Raw genomic sequence first — 13,602 nt, 5'->3', positions numbered from 1 at the left:
TGATGCTAACCTAAAGACTAAAATGTGCTTCTGTGAACCCTAAGAGAAGTTTTATCTTTACTCTGAGCTGGATGAGATGCCTGTTTGGAGAAGTGAAATGGTTTAACTTTTGAAAGAACACTCACTCCGCAGGTTTACGATTCATTTTGTGTGACCCCAGATCTTCCCCTTTGAAAAGGGGGCCAGAGCAGAGGAGACAAAAACCAAAAAAACAGCTTCCCTTGGAGCCCATCTTCCTTCCTGGAAACCAGAAAAACATCCACTTCAAGTTCCAACATGGCCCTCAGAGCAACTCTTTCTCAACCTGTATTAATTAGGTCATTCTCTTGAAATTCAGGCTAGAAAGGAAATGCACAGGTGAGTTGGGCCATGAAGGAGGAGAAGGAAGCAATGACAACTATGAAACCAGGGAAGCCCACCCTCATCCGCCCTGGTGACTGGGAGAGCAGGTCTCGGCCACGGGTGTGGATTTTACTAGCTGCAAACTTTGGAAAGTCCCTTTATCTCGCAGTCCAGTGGACATCACTTCACCTGGTCCTCTGTTCCACAGGAGTGGCCAGTGCAGAAGACGTCAGCTGGCCAAAGGTGGGGTGCATGCCTCCTGGTGGGCTTTCCATGCACTCGAAGGTCTTCACCCTCCGTGGTCACTCCCACAGGTCCATGTCCTTCCACCTTGTCCCCAGTCTTGCCCTTCTCCTGCCCCTGACCCAGCAACCTTTTGCTACTCCATGGAGTCTGTTTGGTCTGGCCTTGGGCCTGTTCTCTTCCCATGCAACGGGGATGACAGAACAGCCTGCTTTCTGTCTAGCAGTGGTTTCCCCTCTCTCCTGTCAGAAAGGCCAGACCGGTGGGGCTGTCTGCAGCAGTAGCTCATTTCTAGCTTTGCATGCGTGTGTGGGACCAATCCATCTGTGAACCAAACTTGACTTTTTTCCTTCCCTGTCAGCTGTGATTCAGGTGGTCTCTCCTTGCCCGCTTGGCTTAGGGGTGACCTGAGGGAAGGCACTTTGGGGACAGTCGCAATAGGCATGACACAGCCTGGACTGCTCATACAGTCCGCTGATACCTGCGTCCCTGCTCATGCCCAGTACCCCGCCCGCCACTTCCTTCTTAGGACAGATTGCTGCTAGGCCCGCTCAGACTTGCAGCTTGGCGCCTGATGAGGTGTGTGCTCACCCCTACTCAGGCCCCCAACAAACACCTGCCTTTTAGGCTGGCTTGCTTTTCCCTGTGCAAACGCCGTAGCCTTGCTCCAGAAGCCTATGGGCTTTACACTGTGATTCTCCAATTACTCCAAAAACTCGCCAGTCATAGGTAATTTTAACACCATAAGATCCACCAGGTTGTTGGGGCCAAGTAGGAAGTCCACTCACACCACATCGTGGACTGCCCTCTGGACCACTGTCCACTCTGGGCACTGCTCAGGGCTGGCAGCTTTTCTGTGTGCCTTGTCTAATGGCTCAGAGCAGTAGTCCCATGAATACCCTGAGGGGTCTGGGGTTATTCCTTTTTAGCAACAGGAAAAATTCCTCTTTAGCAACTGGAAAAAAGGAGTCCTTTTTTTTTTTTTTTTTTTTTTCCAAAAAGGACGTCGCAGCAGACTTCTGAATCTTTTTAGGATTTACTTCCCACTGGATGTCCCACTTATTATTGCTCATTCGGACTCATTGACAGGATGCCATCAGTATAGAGGACCATTGCAATGGTCTGCAGCCTTCCAGGAGGCCCAACGTCCTTCAGGCTTTTCCACTTCACGGAAACAGCCTACTTCCAGTCCCTGTTTTCCATAGCGGCATGTCAGAACACACTTGCAGAGCAACTGTAGACCATGTACTTCAAGCCGTGTTCATCTGCTCTAGCAAAGATACCACTTCTGTTTTTCGTAGGGGCCTAAGAAATTGGTTGGGACTACTGGGCCCACCACTCCTCTTTAGGCCAAAGGAAGAGTCAGGACAGACCTCAAGATGCTGCAGCGTGAAGCGGGGATGTGGCCAGACTGACGAGGCCAGCCTTTGATTCCGGGCTTTCTATTGACTTTGAAGCTCAGTTTTCCTTTCTCAAGAGACACCCAAATCCTAGGATCAAAAGGAAGGACTGGAGGGCCTGGAGGACTTTGAAGGACAGTACTGGTTTTCATGACGTCTGCTGTTCCTGCCCTTATCACCGAGGACACACACACACACACACACAATCCTCCACACACAGCCCCCCATCGCTGAATTGGGCTGCACAGGAGGACTAGAGACCTGACCCAGGGTGGACTCTGGAGAGAAGCCACGGCAGGGACGTGCTTCCAACCTCACCTCTGACAATAGTGTGCTCAGCAGTGGCCTTTCCTTCTGTTCCCAAAGAAGACGATGACAGCCCCAGAATCAGCAAACTCCCAAATCTCTGTAAATAAAATGCTAAAGGCAGTGTCCCTGACGATCTAGATCCTGCCACCAGATGGCAGCAGTGGCTCAGCCCACGCGGGGAGAGGCGGAGCTTGGGCGCGTGTTTCCAAGGGGGAGCTGGGGAAGTGGGGACTGTCACTCTAGAAATGAGTGAGGAAAAAAATGAATCCAAGGCCCATGAACTCTGTTTCCATCAAGAGTCTACCCACTGGTGGGTCGCCTGGCCACTCGCCATTTGTGGCTTGACTCCTGTACCTAATTACTTTTGCCCCATTTAAGTTCTTTCCCCTGGCAAATGTAAACGTGGGTCCTGCGATCATAAAACTTAACTCAATTAGATTGTCCATTAAAATATCTCGAGTCCTGAAGAATCATTGTTACACAAAGTGCTGTACAGTTGTCCCTGTGAGGACTGGTTCCGGGACCCTCCAGGATACCCACATCCTTGGATGCTTGTATAAAATGGAGTAGTATTTGCATTAAACCTACCCAGATTCGCACATACTTTAAAGTACCTCTAGATTACCTAAAACACCTAAGACAATGGAAACACTATTTCAATGGGTGTTACACTGTTCTGTTTAGGGACTGAAGTCTGTGCATGTTCAGTACAGATGCGGTTTCCCCACCCCAGATGTTCTCCAGCCACAGTGGAGATGGAGCCCGAGGACACCAAGTGCCTGTCTTTCCGCTAGTTCCCTGAATCCCACCAGAAGCTGCACAAGGGCCTGTAAAGCTGGTGCTTCTCCCGAGAGCCAGGAGGAGCCCAGGGAGGCTCTGGGTGTGTCTGAGGCCTACCAGTCTGACCAGTCTGTTCCTCTCAGGGACTCAGGTCCCTGCCAGTCAAACTGACCTGCTTTTTCCTTGACAACAACATGAAGGGGCAGACTGACTGTGCTGTGGTGAAGGTGGCCTTCCGTGGTGCTCTCTCATACCTCAGGATGACCTGTGGTCCCAGGCAGTGTTATGGTAGTGCTGCAGGCTGTCAAGGGAGGAGCCTCAGTTGGGGACCCGTTCACAGAGACCCCCGCCGTCAGCACGGTCTCAGCTCAACAGAAACCGCCTGAGAGATTTCACTGGTGACGTCAACGTGAGGCGCTGGTTAAAGCTGAGGGAGTGGAAAGGGGTCCCTGAGGTGACTGTGAGGTGGCTAACAGGGATGAGGATGGGGGAAGCGGCTCCTGTTCGGGGTTGAGGAGTGATGCAGAAGGTGGGGTTGCCCTTAAAATGGAAAATATTAATTTTAATTGGGCGACTGGATTGATTGCTATAATTGAGTCCCAAAATAACAATGGCTTAAACACAATAGGGTATATTTCTTTCTGGAATTTTTTGCTTGATTACACCTGGCTTAATCAGTCTAGGGCTGATGCAGGGGGATTGTTACTCCATGGTGGGTGCCGGGGACCCAGAGTCTAGATTTTGATGCTGCTCCCATACACTGGTACCCTCATCTGTAGACTGCTAGAGAGGGCCCCACTACATCCAATTCCAGCCAGGGCCAACTGGGAACACACTCCTTCCCTTTAAGGCCCAAATCCTAGAGTTGCTGAATCCCATTGACTAGAACTTAGTTACGTGGAACACCTTGACATAGTCTTTATTCTTGAGAGCAGGTACATATTAAATCTAGGATGACAAAAAAGCAGAAGAGGTGAATCAACAGAACAGTCTCTGGTACAAAATTCATAAAGGTAGGCATAGAGATAGGTGTAAGGGCGTTCACTGCACCCTTTATTGTAACTGAAAAACCCTAACAATAGTCTGAATGATCAGCAGGGGACTGATTAACTAAAGCATGATACATTTGCTTGGTGGAATAGTATGCAGCAACTAAAATGAACATGTGAATATTTATTTGTAACAAAGTAAGATGCCCAAGATATATCATGTAAGAAAGTGGGGTTGCAAATCTATTAAATAAGCCAATCAAAAATATATGTATACGTGTATATAAACGAGGTACCTAGGCGATGCATGGAAGCTTACGCTTCAGAGCAAAATGAAATGAAAAAGCAAGAAACTTCACTTTCCATTTCACATTCTTCTCACTGAAGTTCTTACCAGATGTGTGCACTACTTTTTTTTTTTCTGTTTTTAGTTGTTGATGGACCTTTATTTTATTCATTTACTTGTATGTGGTGCTGAGGATGGAACCCAGTGCCTCACACAGGCTAGGCAAGCGCTCTACCACTGAACCATAACCCCAGCCCTATGCACTACTTTTTAAAAGAAAATGAATTTCTAGAATAGGAGGCAAATTCACAAGTATGATGTGGAAAGTTTCAAAAACATATTAAGCGAAAAGCTAGTTTTTAAAAAGATAGATTGTATTCTCGAGTCTGTGTTAAAGAAAAAGATGTGTGTGCCTATAGTCCCAGCGACTTGGGAGGCCAAGACAGGAAGATCACTAATTCAAATGCTGCCTCAGCAAAAGTGAGGTGCTAAGCAACTCAGTGAGACCCTGTATCTAAGCAAAATGCAAAATAGGGCTGGGGATGCGGCTCAGTGGTCGAGTGCCCCTGAGTTCAATCCCCAGTACTCACCCTTCAAAAAAAAAAAAAATGAAAGAAAAAGATGTGTGTCTCTGTGCTTGTGAGCAAAGTCAGAATATCATCTGGCACCTGGTGGGCACAGATTACTAAAATAATCTGTTACGATCTTATAACTGCAACTGTGGGCAAGGGTCTGGAAGCACACATGCCAAACATCCTGGGGGGAGGGGTGCCTCTGAGGAGGACGGGGTTCCTTGGGAGTAAGAGGGGGGATTGTGTTGAAGGCAGTTCACCCTGTTCTGAAAACCTTTGCTGTGTTTGGATTTTTACGAGTGTATATTCTTGTTTGTTTTGAATTTTAATGAGAAACCTGGTCGTGTATGTGGAGCTCACAGTGCCTCACACCTGTGTGCACACAGCCCGATGTCCTGTTCCCCTCCTCCCCAGCCCTTTGGAGTCCTCCATTCCCTAGAACTCTGCAGAACCACAGTGGAAGCCTGGGGCTGCTGCAGGGCAGGGCTTGGCCTTCCGGGCTCCTCTGCCCCCTCGGAGCACAGCACTGACCAGCTGTGGGCTCTTGCTCTTGCTGAAAGAAGATTGAGAATAACTTGGGAGAATTAGAACAAGCGGGAGAAAGGTTGAAAACGCCTCACAGAATCACAGGGATGTGGCCTGGGTGATTTCCTTTGCCCCTTGAAGCCCTCGGTTTCCTAGCTGTAGGGTGGGGGCATGATGCATGTTCCCCAAGGCTGTGAGGGGCGAGGCAGAAGAGGCAGAGGCTCCACTGTGTGCTCTGTCTCCAGGGGGAAATGGTCATAGGGACGTGGCTCATCTAGCATTAAAAAAAAATGACTTGAGCACCCACGACACTTTTATGACGTCAGATCTCCTCTCCTGGGTGTCCCTCCCTGAGAAAGCCACCTAAGCAGAATCTTTACGTGGGGAGGGGGTTACTGGGGACTGAACCCCAGAGCACTCTACCACCCAGCTACCTCCTCAGCCTTCTTTATTTTTGGACAGGGTCTTGCCAAGTTGCCCAGGCTGGCCTCCAACTGGCGATTGCCCTGCCTCAGCCTTCCAAGTCGCTGGGATGGCAGGCGTGTGCCACAGCACCCAGCCCACGCAAGCAGAATCCTAAAGCAAAACCAGCCTAAAACATCAGGTCCTGCTCACAACTTCCTTGTGGAAGGGAACTTGGCCAGTCCCACCAGTCTGCTGTGGGGCGGGAATCTGGGCCGCTGCTGCTCTGCAGGGTCACAACTGGAACTCAAGGTGCTCCCGCACTGTCCTCTTCTCCTGCTGTGGACTTGTGGAGAGCCAGGCACCCACCTCACTGAAGTGGGGCTTTCTGCTGGCTTTGCACGCCATGTCCACCCTGGCCTCATTCCCCGTGGGGATGAGGATGAAGAGGTGTGACTGACCGCAGAGAGTGCCCACACCACATTCCACTGACCTCCACCAGCATGGCCTCGGCTGGGGCCTCTGGTCATAGGTGCCAAGGCTGAGGAGTGTCCTCTACTCAGCTTTTTGACCTCTTAATTTAATTTCTCTCTCTCTCTCTCTCTCTCTCTCTCTCTCTCTCTCTCTCTCTCTCTCTCTCTCTCACACACACACACACACACACACACACATACTCACACACACACACACACACACACACACTCTCACACACACACACACACACACGCACGCATGCATACACACACATACACACCACAGTAAATTTCAGGAGGTCTGAGAGTTTCTAACCTGGGCCACATCCAGAAATTCCCTACCCTTTCCAGCTTCCTGAATTCTGGCCAAGGACCACTCCCATACCCCCACCTCTGGAGGATGCCATCTTGTCCCCAAGGCCCCCTGGGCTTCCCTAGAGCAACCCATTCCTGTTTGGGGGATGGCACCACCCCCACCCTGTGTGTGTAAACACCTAGCATGTGCCTGACACACAATTGGGGTTCTCGTACAATAAATAGTGATCAATGATCTGTCTGTGTCCTGAGGCCTCCAAATCATGGTCCGGAGTTTGACCATTAGATTTCTTCTCCGTCCTTCATGCGTCACGAGGTGATATTGGTGACTGTCGACATCCTCCCCTTAAGGACGGACCCACTACCAAGAGCCACTGACGCGTGGCGGGGTCCCCAGCATGCCAGCGCGGTAATCAAACCGACCCGAAAGCTCACTGGGCGTGGGTGGAACCAGGGCCCTGCTCCCGGCTGTGACAACGCAGGAGGGTCGCGATGCTCGCCAGGGAAGGGCGGGCAAGGAAACAGGAGAGGAGGCAGCCCGTCCTGCCCTTCAGTCGGGTAACTGAGCGCAGATCCCCTGGAGACCGAGGATGTGGAGGTGTGCCCTTGAAGCTAGAGAGGGGCAGGCACCCTGAAAGTGGGGCTCCCAGAGGCCATAAGCACAATGGCTACATGGCCTCTTTCTCTTCTCTTGTGAATGACTGGCCTCAACCCACACCCCCGCTGTGGCCTTATTACTGGCAAGTTGCATCCCCTGTGACCTTGACCTTGCCTACCCGACTTACTTTGGTGGTGCGTTAAGTGGCTGCTTCCACTTTCCCTTTGCATAGGTAGCTTCCTCCAGCCGGTTCCCTGACTCAGCACAGGGTGAAGCAGAGAGCCCAGCTGACCACAGGTCTGCAGCAGGGAGCGGTCACATCTAAGGCCACAGCGTGAGGCAGAGCCCAGTCTAGATGGGCAGAGGCACCCAGCGACCCACAGACAATGATCATTACGCTATACCTCCGAGCGTGGGTTGGCACGTTTTGTGGGGTGCCCTCGCATACCTGCCCTGGCCTCCACGGTCTGCGTGACACAGCATGACACAGGGTGACCCAGCGGCTCTCTGTGCTCTGAGGCTTTCCTTTCCTGGCTGGTGGGTTGGAAGGTGGCTCATTCCGTGCTTCCCTGCAGCTCTGGAACAGACTCTCCCAAGTTTCTGCTTTTAGGCTGAGGGCTTCTCATTGGAAAGGAAATCATGCTTTCCTGTATACCTAGTTGGTGTGACCTGGATGACCAGTTTGGGGTGCAAATGTTGGGCCTCTGGAAGTCAGGAAGAGAGACCGCGGTGGGAAGATCCAATCAGGACTCTAACAGGACCTCGGTTTCAGTTGTCCTTGCTGCCGCCCGCCACCTCCATGAAAGCTGATTCCACGCGGCCTGAGGGGCTCTATCCCTGCCCCGTCAGCTTGGTGCTCCACCTGGTCCCAACGTCCGCATGTGGGGGTGCCAAGGTTGCTGCCTTTTTAATGTGACGCCCCCATGGTTTATCGTTGTTTCCCGAGCTTGATTGCCATGCTGGGGTTCCCCAGTTTGTGGGGCCTCCTAGCTGCAGCCACATGCAGGAACATGCTGAATTGAGCCACATGAGCTCTTCCTTCTGTTGAATTTTTCCCACAGGACCTCTGGTTCTTTTTGTGGACAGAAGAATTTGATAATGACTGTCTAATTACCAGAAAGTTCTAATGCTATTGAGCAATAGCAATTCACATTTTTGTGTCTCATCACACATAGACTCTCCCCCCAATTTTTTTAACTGGGGAAGTATAATGTTCAAAAGTCAAAAGCATGATTTTTCTTTCAAACATAGAATGCTCCTATGTTGAAAACTTTATTTAACTCATTCATTAACAGGGAAAACAATAAAATAGGCTGGTTCAAAAATCATTTGGGCCGGGTACAGTGGCACATGCTTGTAATCCCAGCAGCTAGGGAGGCTGAGGAAGGAGGATCTCACGTTCAAAGCCAGCCTCAGTGATTTAGAGAGGCTCAAAGCAACTCAGTGAGACCCTGTCTCAAAATAAAAAATAAAAAGGCTGGGGATGTGGCTCAAGGGTTAAGTTCCCCTGGGTTTAATCTCTGATACCAAAAAAAAAAAAAAAAAAAAAAAAAAAATCATTTGAGGCATTGGGGCTTATATAGCCCTTTTACAGAAAAAATATTATATACATAGACTAGATACAAATGGGTTAATGTCCTACACAGCAATTAAACGTAATGTTTGAGGTTAGTTTTTTTACTGGACAGGCATTATTTGCTTCTGTACAACTTTACAAGCTAACATAATTTCACAGAGTCTGGGCCCTTAATTAATAATAAATAGCATAGTCAAACAAAGGTGCCTTCTCCTAGAGATTAATTATCTTTGGGCAAGGCTGGTAAACAGTATTTTCAGCACAGCACTGACAGGACATGTGGATATCCTCTTGGCCTTCTTTCCAGGTTTGGGGTAGTTTTTTCTTAATGCTTGTCAGATAACACAGCCATAGCAGCTGGTCGGGGGCACAGCCTCAGAGCCCTGGGACACTCATTGTCAGGCAGGGAGAGGAGAAGTTGCTAAAGAGAGGCAGAAAGCCAGCGAAAAGGGGCCAGACATCCTAGTTCTGTTAACAAGCCCTCCTGTCCTTCCCAGAAGGCCAGTTCCTGGCTAACAGACTCTGCCTCCTGCTCTCTAGGTGCGCACATTGTCCAAAGAGGATGCAAAGGAGCATGTCTCTCCTCTGGACACATGGACTTCTCTGCATGCTCCTTGTAGCCCTTTCTTCTGGTGATTCTGGATATTTTATGTGCAAATGTGTTATCATTTCAAGAATATCTGTTTTTTTGTCACTTCCTATAGCCCTTCGGTGTCTACCAAGTGTCCAGCATATAACAATGCTTGCCGGACACTGTTCTACACTTCTATGGCTCATCGGACGCTTATATGGTTGCCCCACCCCCATTCAGTGTTGCTTTTTGTGATTTCAGTTACCTGCTGTCAACTGTGAACTGAAAATACTAAGTGGAATATTTGAGAAATAAGCCATGCATAAGTCTTACACTGTGAGCCATTCTGCACGGCATGATGGATCTTCACACTGTCCCATCACGGGTGTGCTTCAGGCCTCCATCCAGTGTGTGCACCCTGTAACCACTACCTGCTCCTTAGCCACTTAGTAACTGGCTCCGTTACCAGATCAGCTGTTACAGTATCACAGTGCTTGTGTTCAAGTAAACCTTATTTTACTTACTAATGGTCCCAAAGTGCAAGAGCAGTTAACACTGGCAATTTTATAACAGTCTATTATTTTAATTGTCCTATTTTACTATCAATCATTAGTTTTCTTCTCTCTTATTGTGCCTAATTTGTCATAGGTATATAGGTACAGGAAAAAAAAAAAAAAAAAACAGTATGTAGAGCTTGATACTATGTGTGTTTTTAGGCATCCACTGAGTCCTGAAATGTGTCCCTCCTGGATGAGGGGGACTCCGGTACAGACATACAGACTATCCATTCAGCTGACAGGTTCTTAACTTTCCCTTTCTGCACCACCCCCCCCCCCACACAGACTTGATTCTCTCTGTGCTTCCCTCTACCCTCCACAGCCCCGCCCAGCCTTCGAGACAGCCCTGCTGCATCCTCCAAGGGAGCTGTTCTCCCTGCTCACCTTATTTCATGTGATCTCCCTTCTCGGAGCAGTTCCTCTCTATTTGGGCCTGCTTTCCACCCTGCTGTGGACCATAGGTCATTCCCTCTTCCCATGCTGCTCTAGGGAAGTGGCCTTCCAAAGATGGGACCAGATCCCCACCGTCTTTGTGTTCACGCCACCTAGTGATGCTCAGCACATGTTCTCTGACTCAAAGAATAGCCACTTGAGTCCAGGGCTGACTCTTTCTGCGTTTGGCAGCAAATTTCGTCTTGTCTGTTATTGGCAGCACTCCAGGGCCCGGCCACCACCTGCAGGCATTGGGCCTCAACGGTTCTGAGCAGAGAACATATGGTGCCTGTCCTCTCCCAGCTAAGGGAGCCCGCAGGGTTGATCTCAGCTGGAGCACGTCCCTTCCTGCTTAATCAGCAACTCATCATTTTCTCTGATCAGGGAAGGGTGGCAGCTGCTGCCTTTGCAGGACATGGAGCCGGAACTGGATGGAGAGGTCAAGAGTTGCTCAGTGTGGACCAGTGAGCCCAGTAGGTCCCATGATCTCCTGTTAGGAAAAGGCCCGTCCTCTCCCCTGCAGTTGCATGCTCCAGAAGCAGCCGCAGAGGCTTCCTCTCTAGGACAGAGGAATTCTAGAGGCAAGCAATTCAAGCCTGTGGTCCAGGGACCAGACGCAAGAACACCTCTACATGGAGCTTAGTAAGCATGCAAGATCAAGCGTACCTCCTAACATCCTAACCCTTACCCTGCATTAGAGTGCTCCAAGTTATGCAAGAGCACATGAAGGTGTGAAAAGCACTGTCTAGTTAACACCCAATCCCAGAGTCTTCAGCCCCACTGTAGCCCACGGTCTGAACTTGAACACCTGCAATTAAGCATGCCAGGAAGCCAGGCCAGAACTCCAAGGAAGTGCAGCTGGGCTTGGATGGTATCTTGACTTGGCAAGAGACCAGAAATGCTCGAAAACTGTCCTAATTTTTACACAGAATTAACAAGTGCAGAATAGGAATCAATACACCACTTTATTAATAGCTGAACTGTAACCCAGTAGTCTCTTTGCAGAACTGGGGTAAAGCCAAAGACGAGGAGGAGTGCACAGCCCGTCCCTTATCCCACTTCTCAATCTCAGTCTCAGGCTGCACAGAGAAATGAAGCCGAGGAGCTGGCTCCACGCAGGCTGCTCCAGGGTACTCCGAAGTCCCCATGCCCTCCCAGTCACACGGAGGAGTGGAGGGGAGACGGACGGGCAGGGCAGCGGGACATCACATACAGGATGGCCTTGCCAACCAGCAAGGCAAGCAAGATGAAAGTCTGGGTGCGCTGGCCCACCCCATGGACCATGAGCCTCCTCGAGGGCAGAGGCAGTGCTGGCATCGGCTGTGGGGGTGTGACCAGCCAGCTGCACAGACCTTTAAGAGCTGCAGACTCCGGTGGTCTTCAGGGGAGGGCCTGCCCTCATCAACTCCTGACCATAAAAACTTCTTTCGAGATACTTTCTTTTTTAAAAAATGTCTTTATTGAGTTAAAATTGACATACTACAAACCTACACACCGATGTCCCAGTCCCAACCCGGCCCTGACAACTAGGAATCAACTTCGGTCTCACTAGGTTCCTCTCCCTACATTCAGGAATTTTCCTTATCTAGACTACCTCCTTGCTCCCTGGAGCGCAGACGTTTTCTGCCCTCGGGGGAGGGGGCGATTTAGAAATGCCTAGAGGTACCACATTGCTTGGCTCCTAGGAGTCACTTGATCAATATTTTAGCATTGGAATAAACCCCTGTGCTGCCATTTTAAGAATGTTTGCATTTTGTAAGGGGAATGAGCCCTTTTACGGCAGGTGTTTCAGACCCTGCAGCTCCCACAAACCGCAGGAGAGAAGGGAAGGCAGGAGGAGAGTCTGAGAGACATTTTTGGCTTTTTATCCACAGTGCCTGCTCCTGGCTTCCTCCCTAAGGCCATAGAAACTAGAGTGTCTCTTCCCCAAGGGGGGTCATAGAAACACTTCCCCTGCTTTTTTCTTTGGGGCTGCCATAAAGAACTTCTCTGACCTCTCCTTGTCTGATAGTAGGTCATAAGACCTTCCTCATTCCAGAGGGATGCCATGCTCCATGCCCTGGAGGGAGGAAAGCTGCCCAGAGAGGCCAAGAAGAATTTGAAGGGACAAACAGTCCTTGCCAGGTTTCCCCACCCAGTCTGTTAGCAATCAGGCCAATGCAATGGAGTCCTGATAAACGCCCCAAGAGGAGAGGGTTGGAAGTTTCTACCTGGGGGTTCCTGGAGCGGGGCACACCTGGCAAAGGAATGGAAGCTGGCCCCCCCACCCCGTGGTCCTTCTATGTACTTCATCATCTGTGTTCTTTGTAATTCCCTTTAAAATAACCAGTAACCCTAAGTGTCTCCCTGAGTTCTATGAGCCAGCTTAGCAAATCAACTGAGCCCAAGGAGGGCTCATGGGAACCCTGATACAGAGCCTGTTGGCTGAAGCAAGGTGTAGCAACCTGGGGCTTGGGACCTGCATGGAAAGTCGTTGGGGAGGAAGCCTTCTGGTGACCAAGTGCCTGTGTATCTCCAGGTAGACAGCATCAGAGTTGGGTTAGAAGGCACCCAGCTGGTATCTGCTCTTACAGAATTGCTTTCTGGCTGGTCGATGGAAAAATCCCCATGTTCTTAAGGTCACAAGAAGTCTTCCAGGCTGACTGTGGTGTGAGGGCAGAGGGAACAGTTTTTTTGTTGTTTCTTCTTCTTTTGTTTATTTATTTATTTATTTTCATTTTTTGGTGGCAGGGCATACCATGGTGAAGAAACTTGCTTCTTCCTGTGGTTTTTCTATCTACTTGTGTTTGGGGTTTTTTAAGGCTTTACTGAGGTTCAATTTATATCCCATAAAATTCACCTATTTTAAGTGTACCATTCAATAATTATTAATATGTTGTCAGGGTTGTGCAACCATGACCACAATCATACATTTTCCTCACCCTTTACAGGAACCTCATGTCCATCAGCAACCATCTCACAATCCCCCCCATGCCCCCACCCCCACCAAACTACTTTCTCTAAAATTTTGCCTTCTCAGGACATTGCATTTAAACGGAAGCCTACAATCTGTGCCCTCTTGTGTCTGGCTCCTTTCATTTAGCATAATATTTTGAGGTCTATCCATGTATTAGCATGTATCATAATTGTCTTCCTTTTAATTGGCTCACAGCATCCCACTGTGTGGATATGCCACATTTTGTTTATCCGGCGGTACATTTCTATGGCAGCAGCTAAATCCAGTTTTCACTTG

Source organism: Sciurus vulgaris (genome assembly GCF_902686455.1).
Source record: "Sciurus vulgaris genome assembly, chromosome: 2".
NCBI classification, from domain to species: Eukaryota; Metazoa; Chordata; class Mammalia; order Rodentia; family Sciuridae; genus Sciurus; species Sciurus vulgaris.
Note: the sequence above shows the minus strand (reverse complement) of the source record.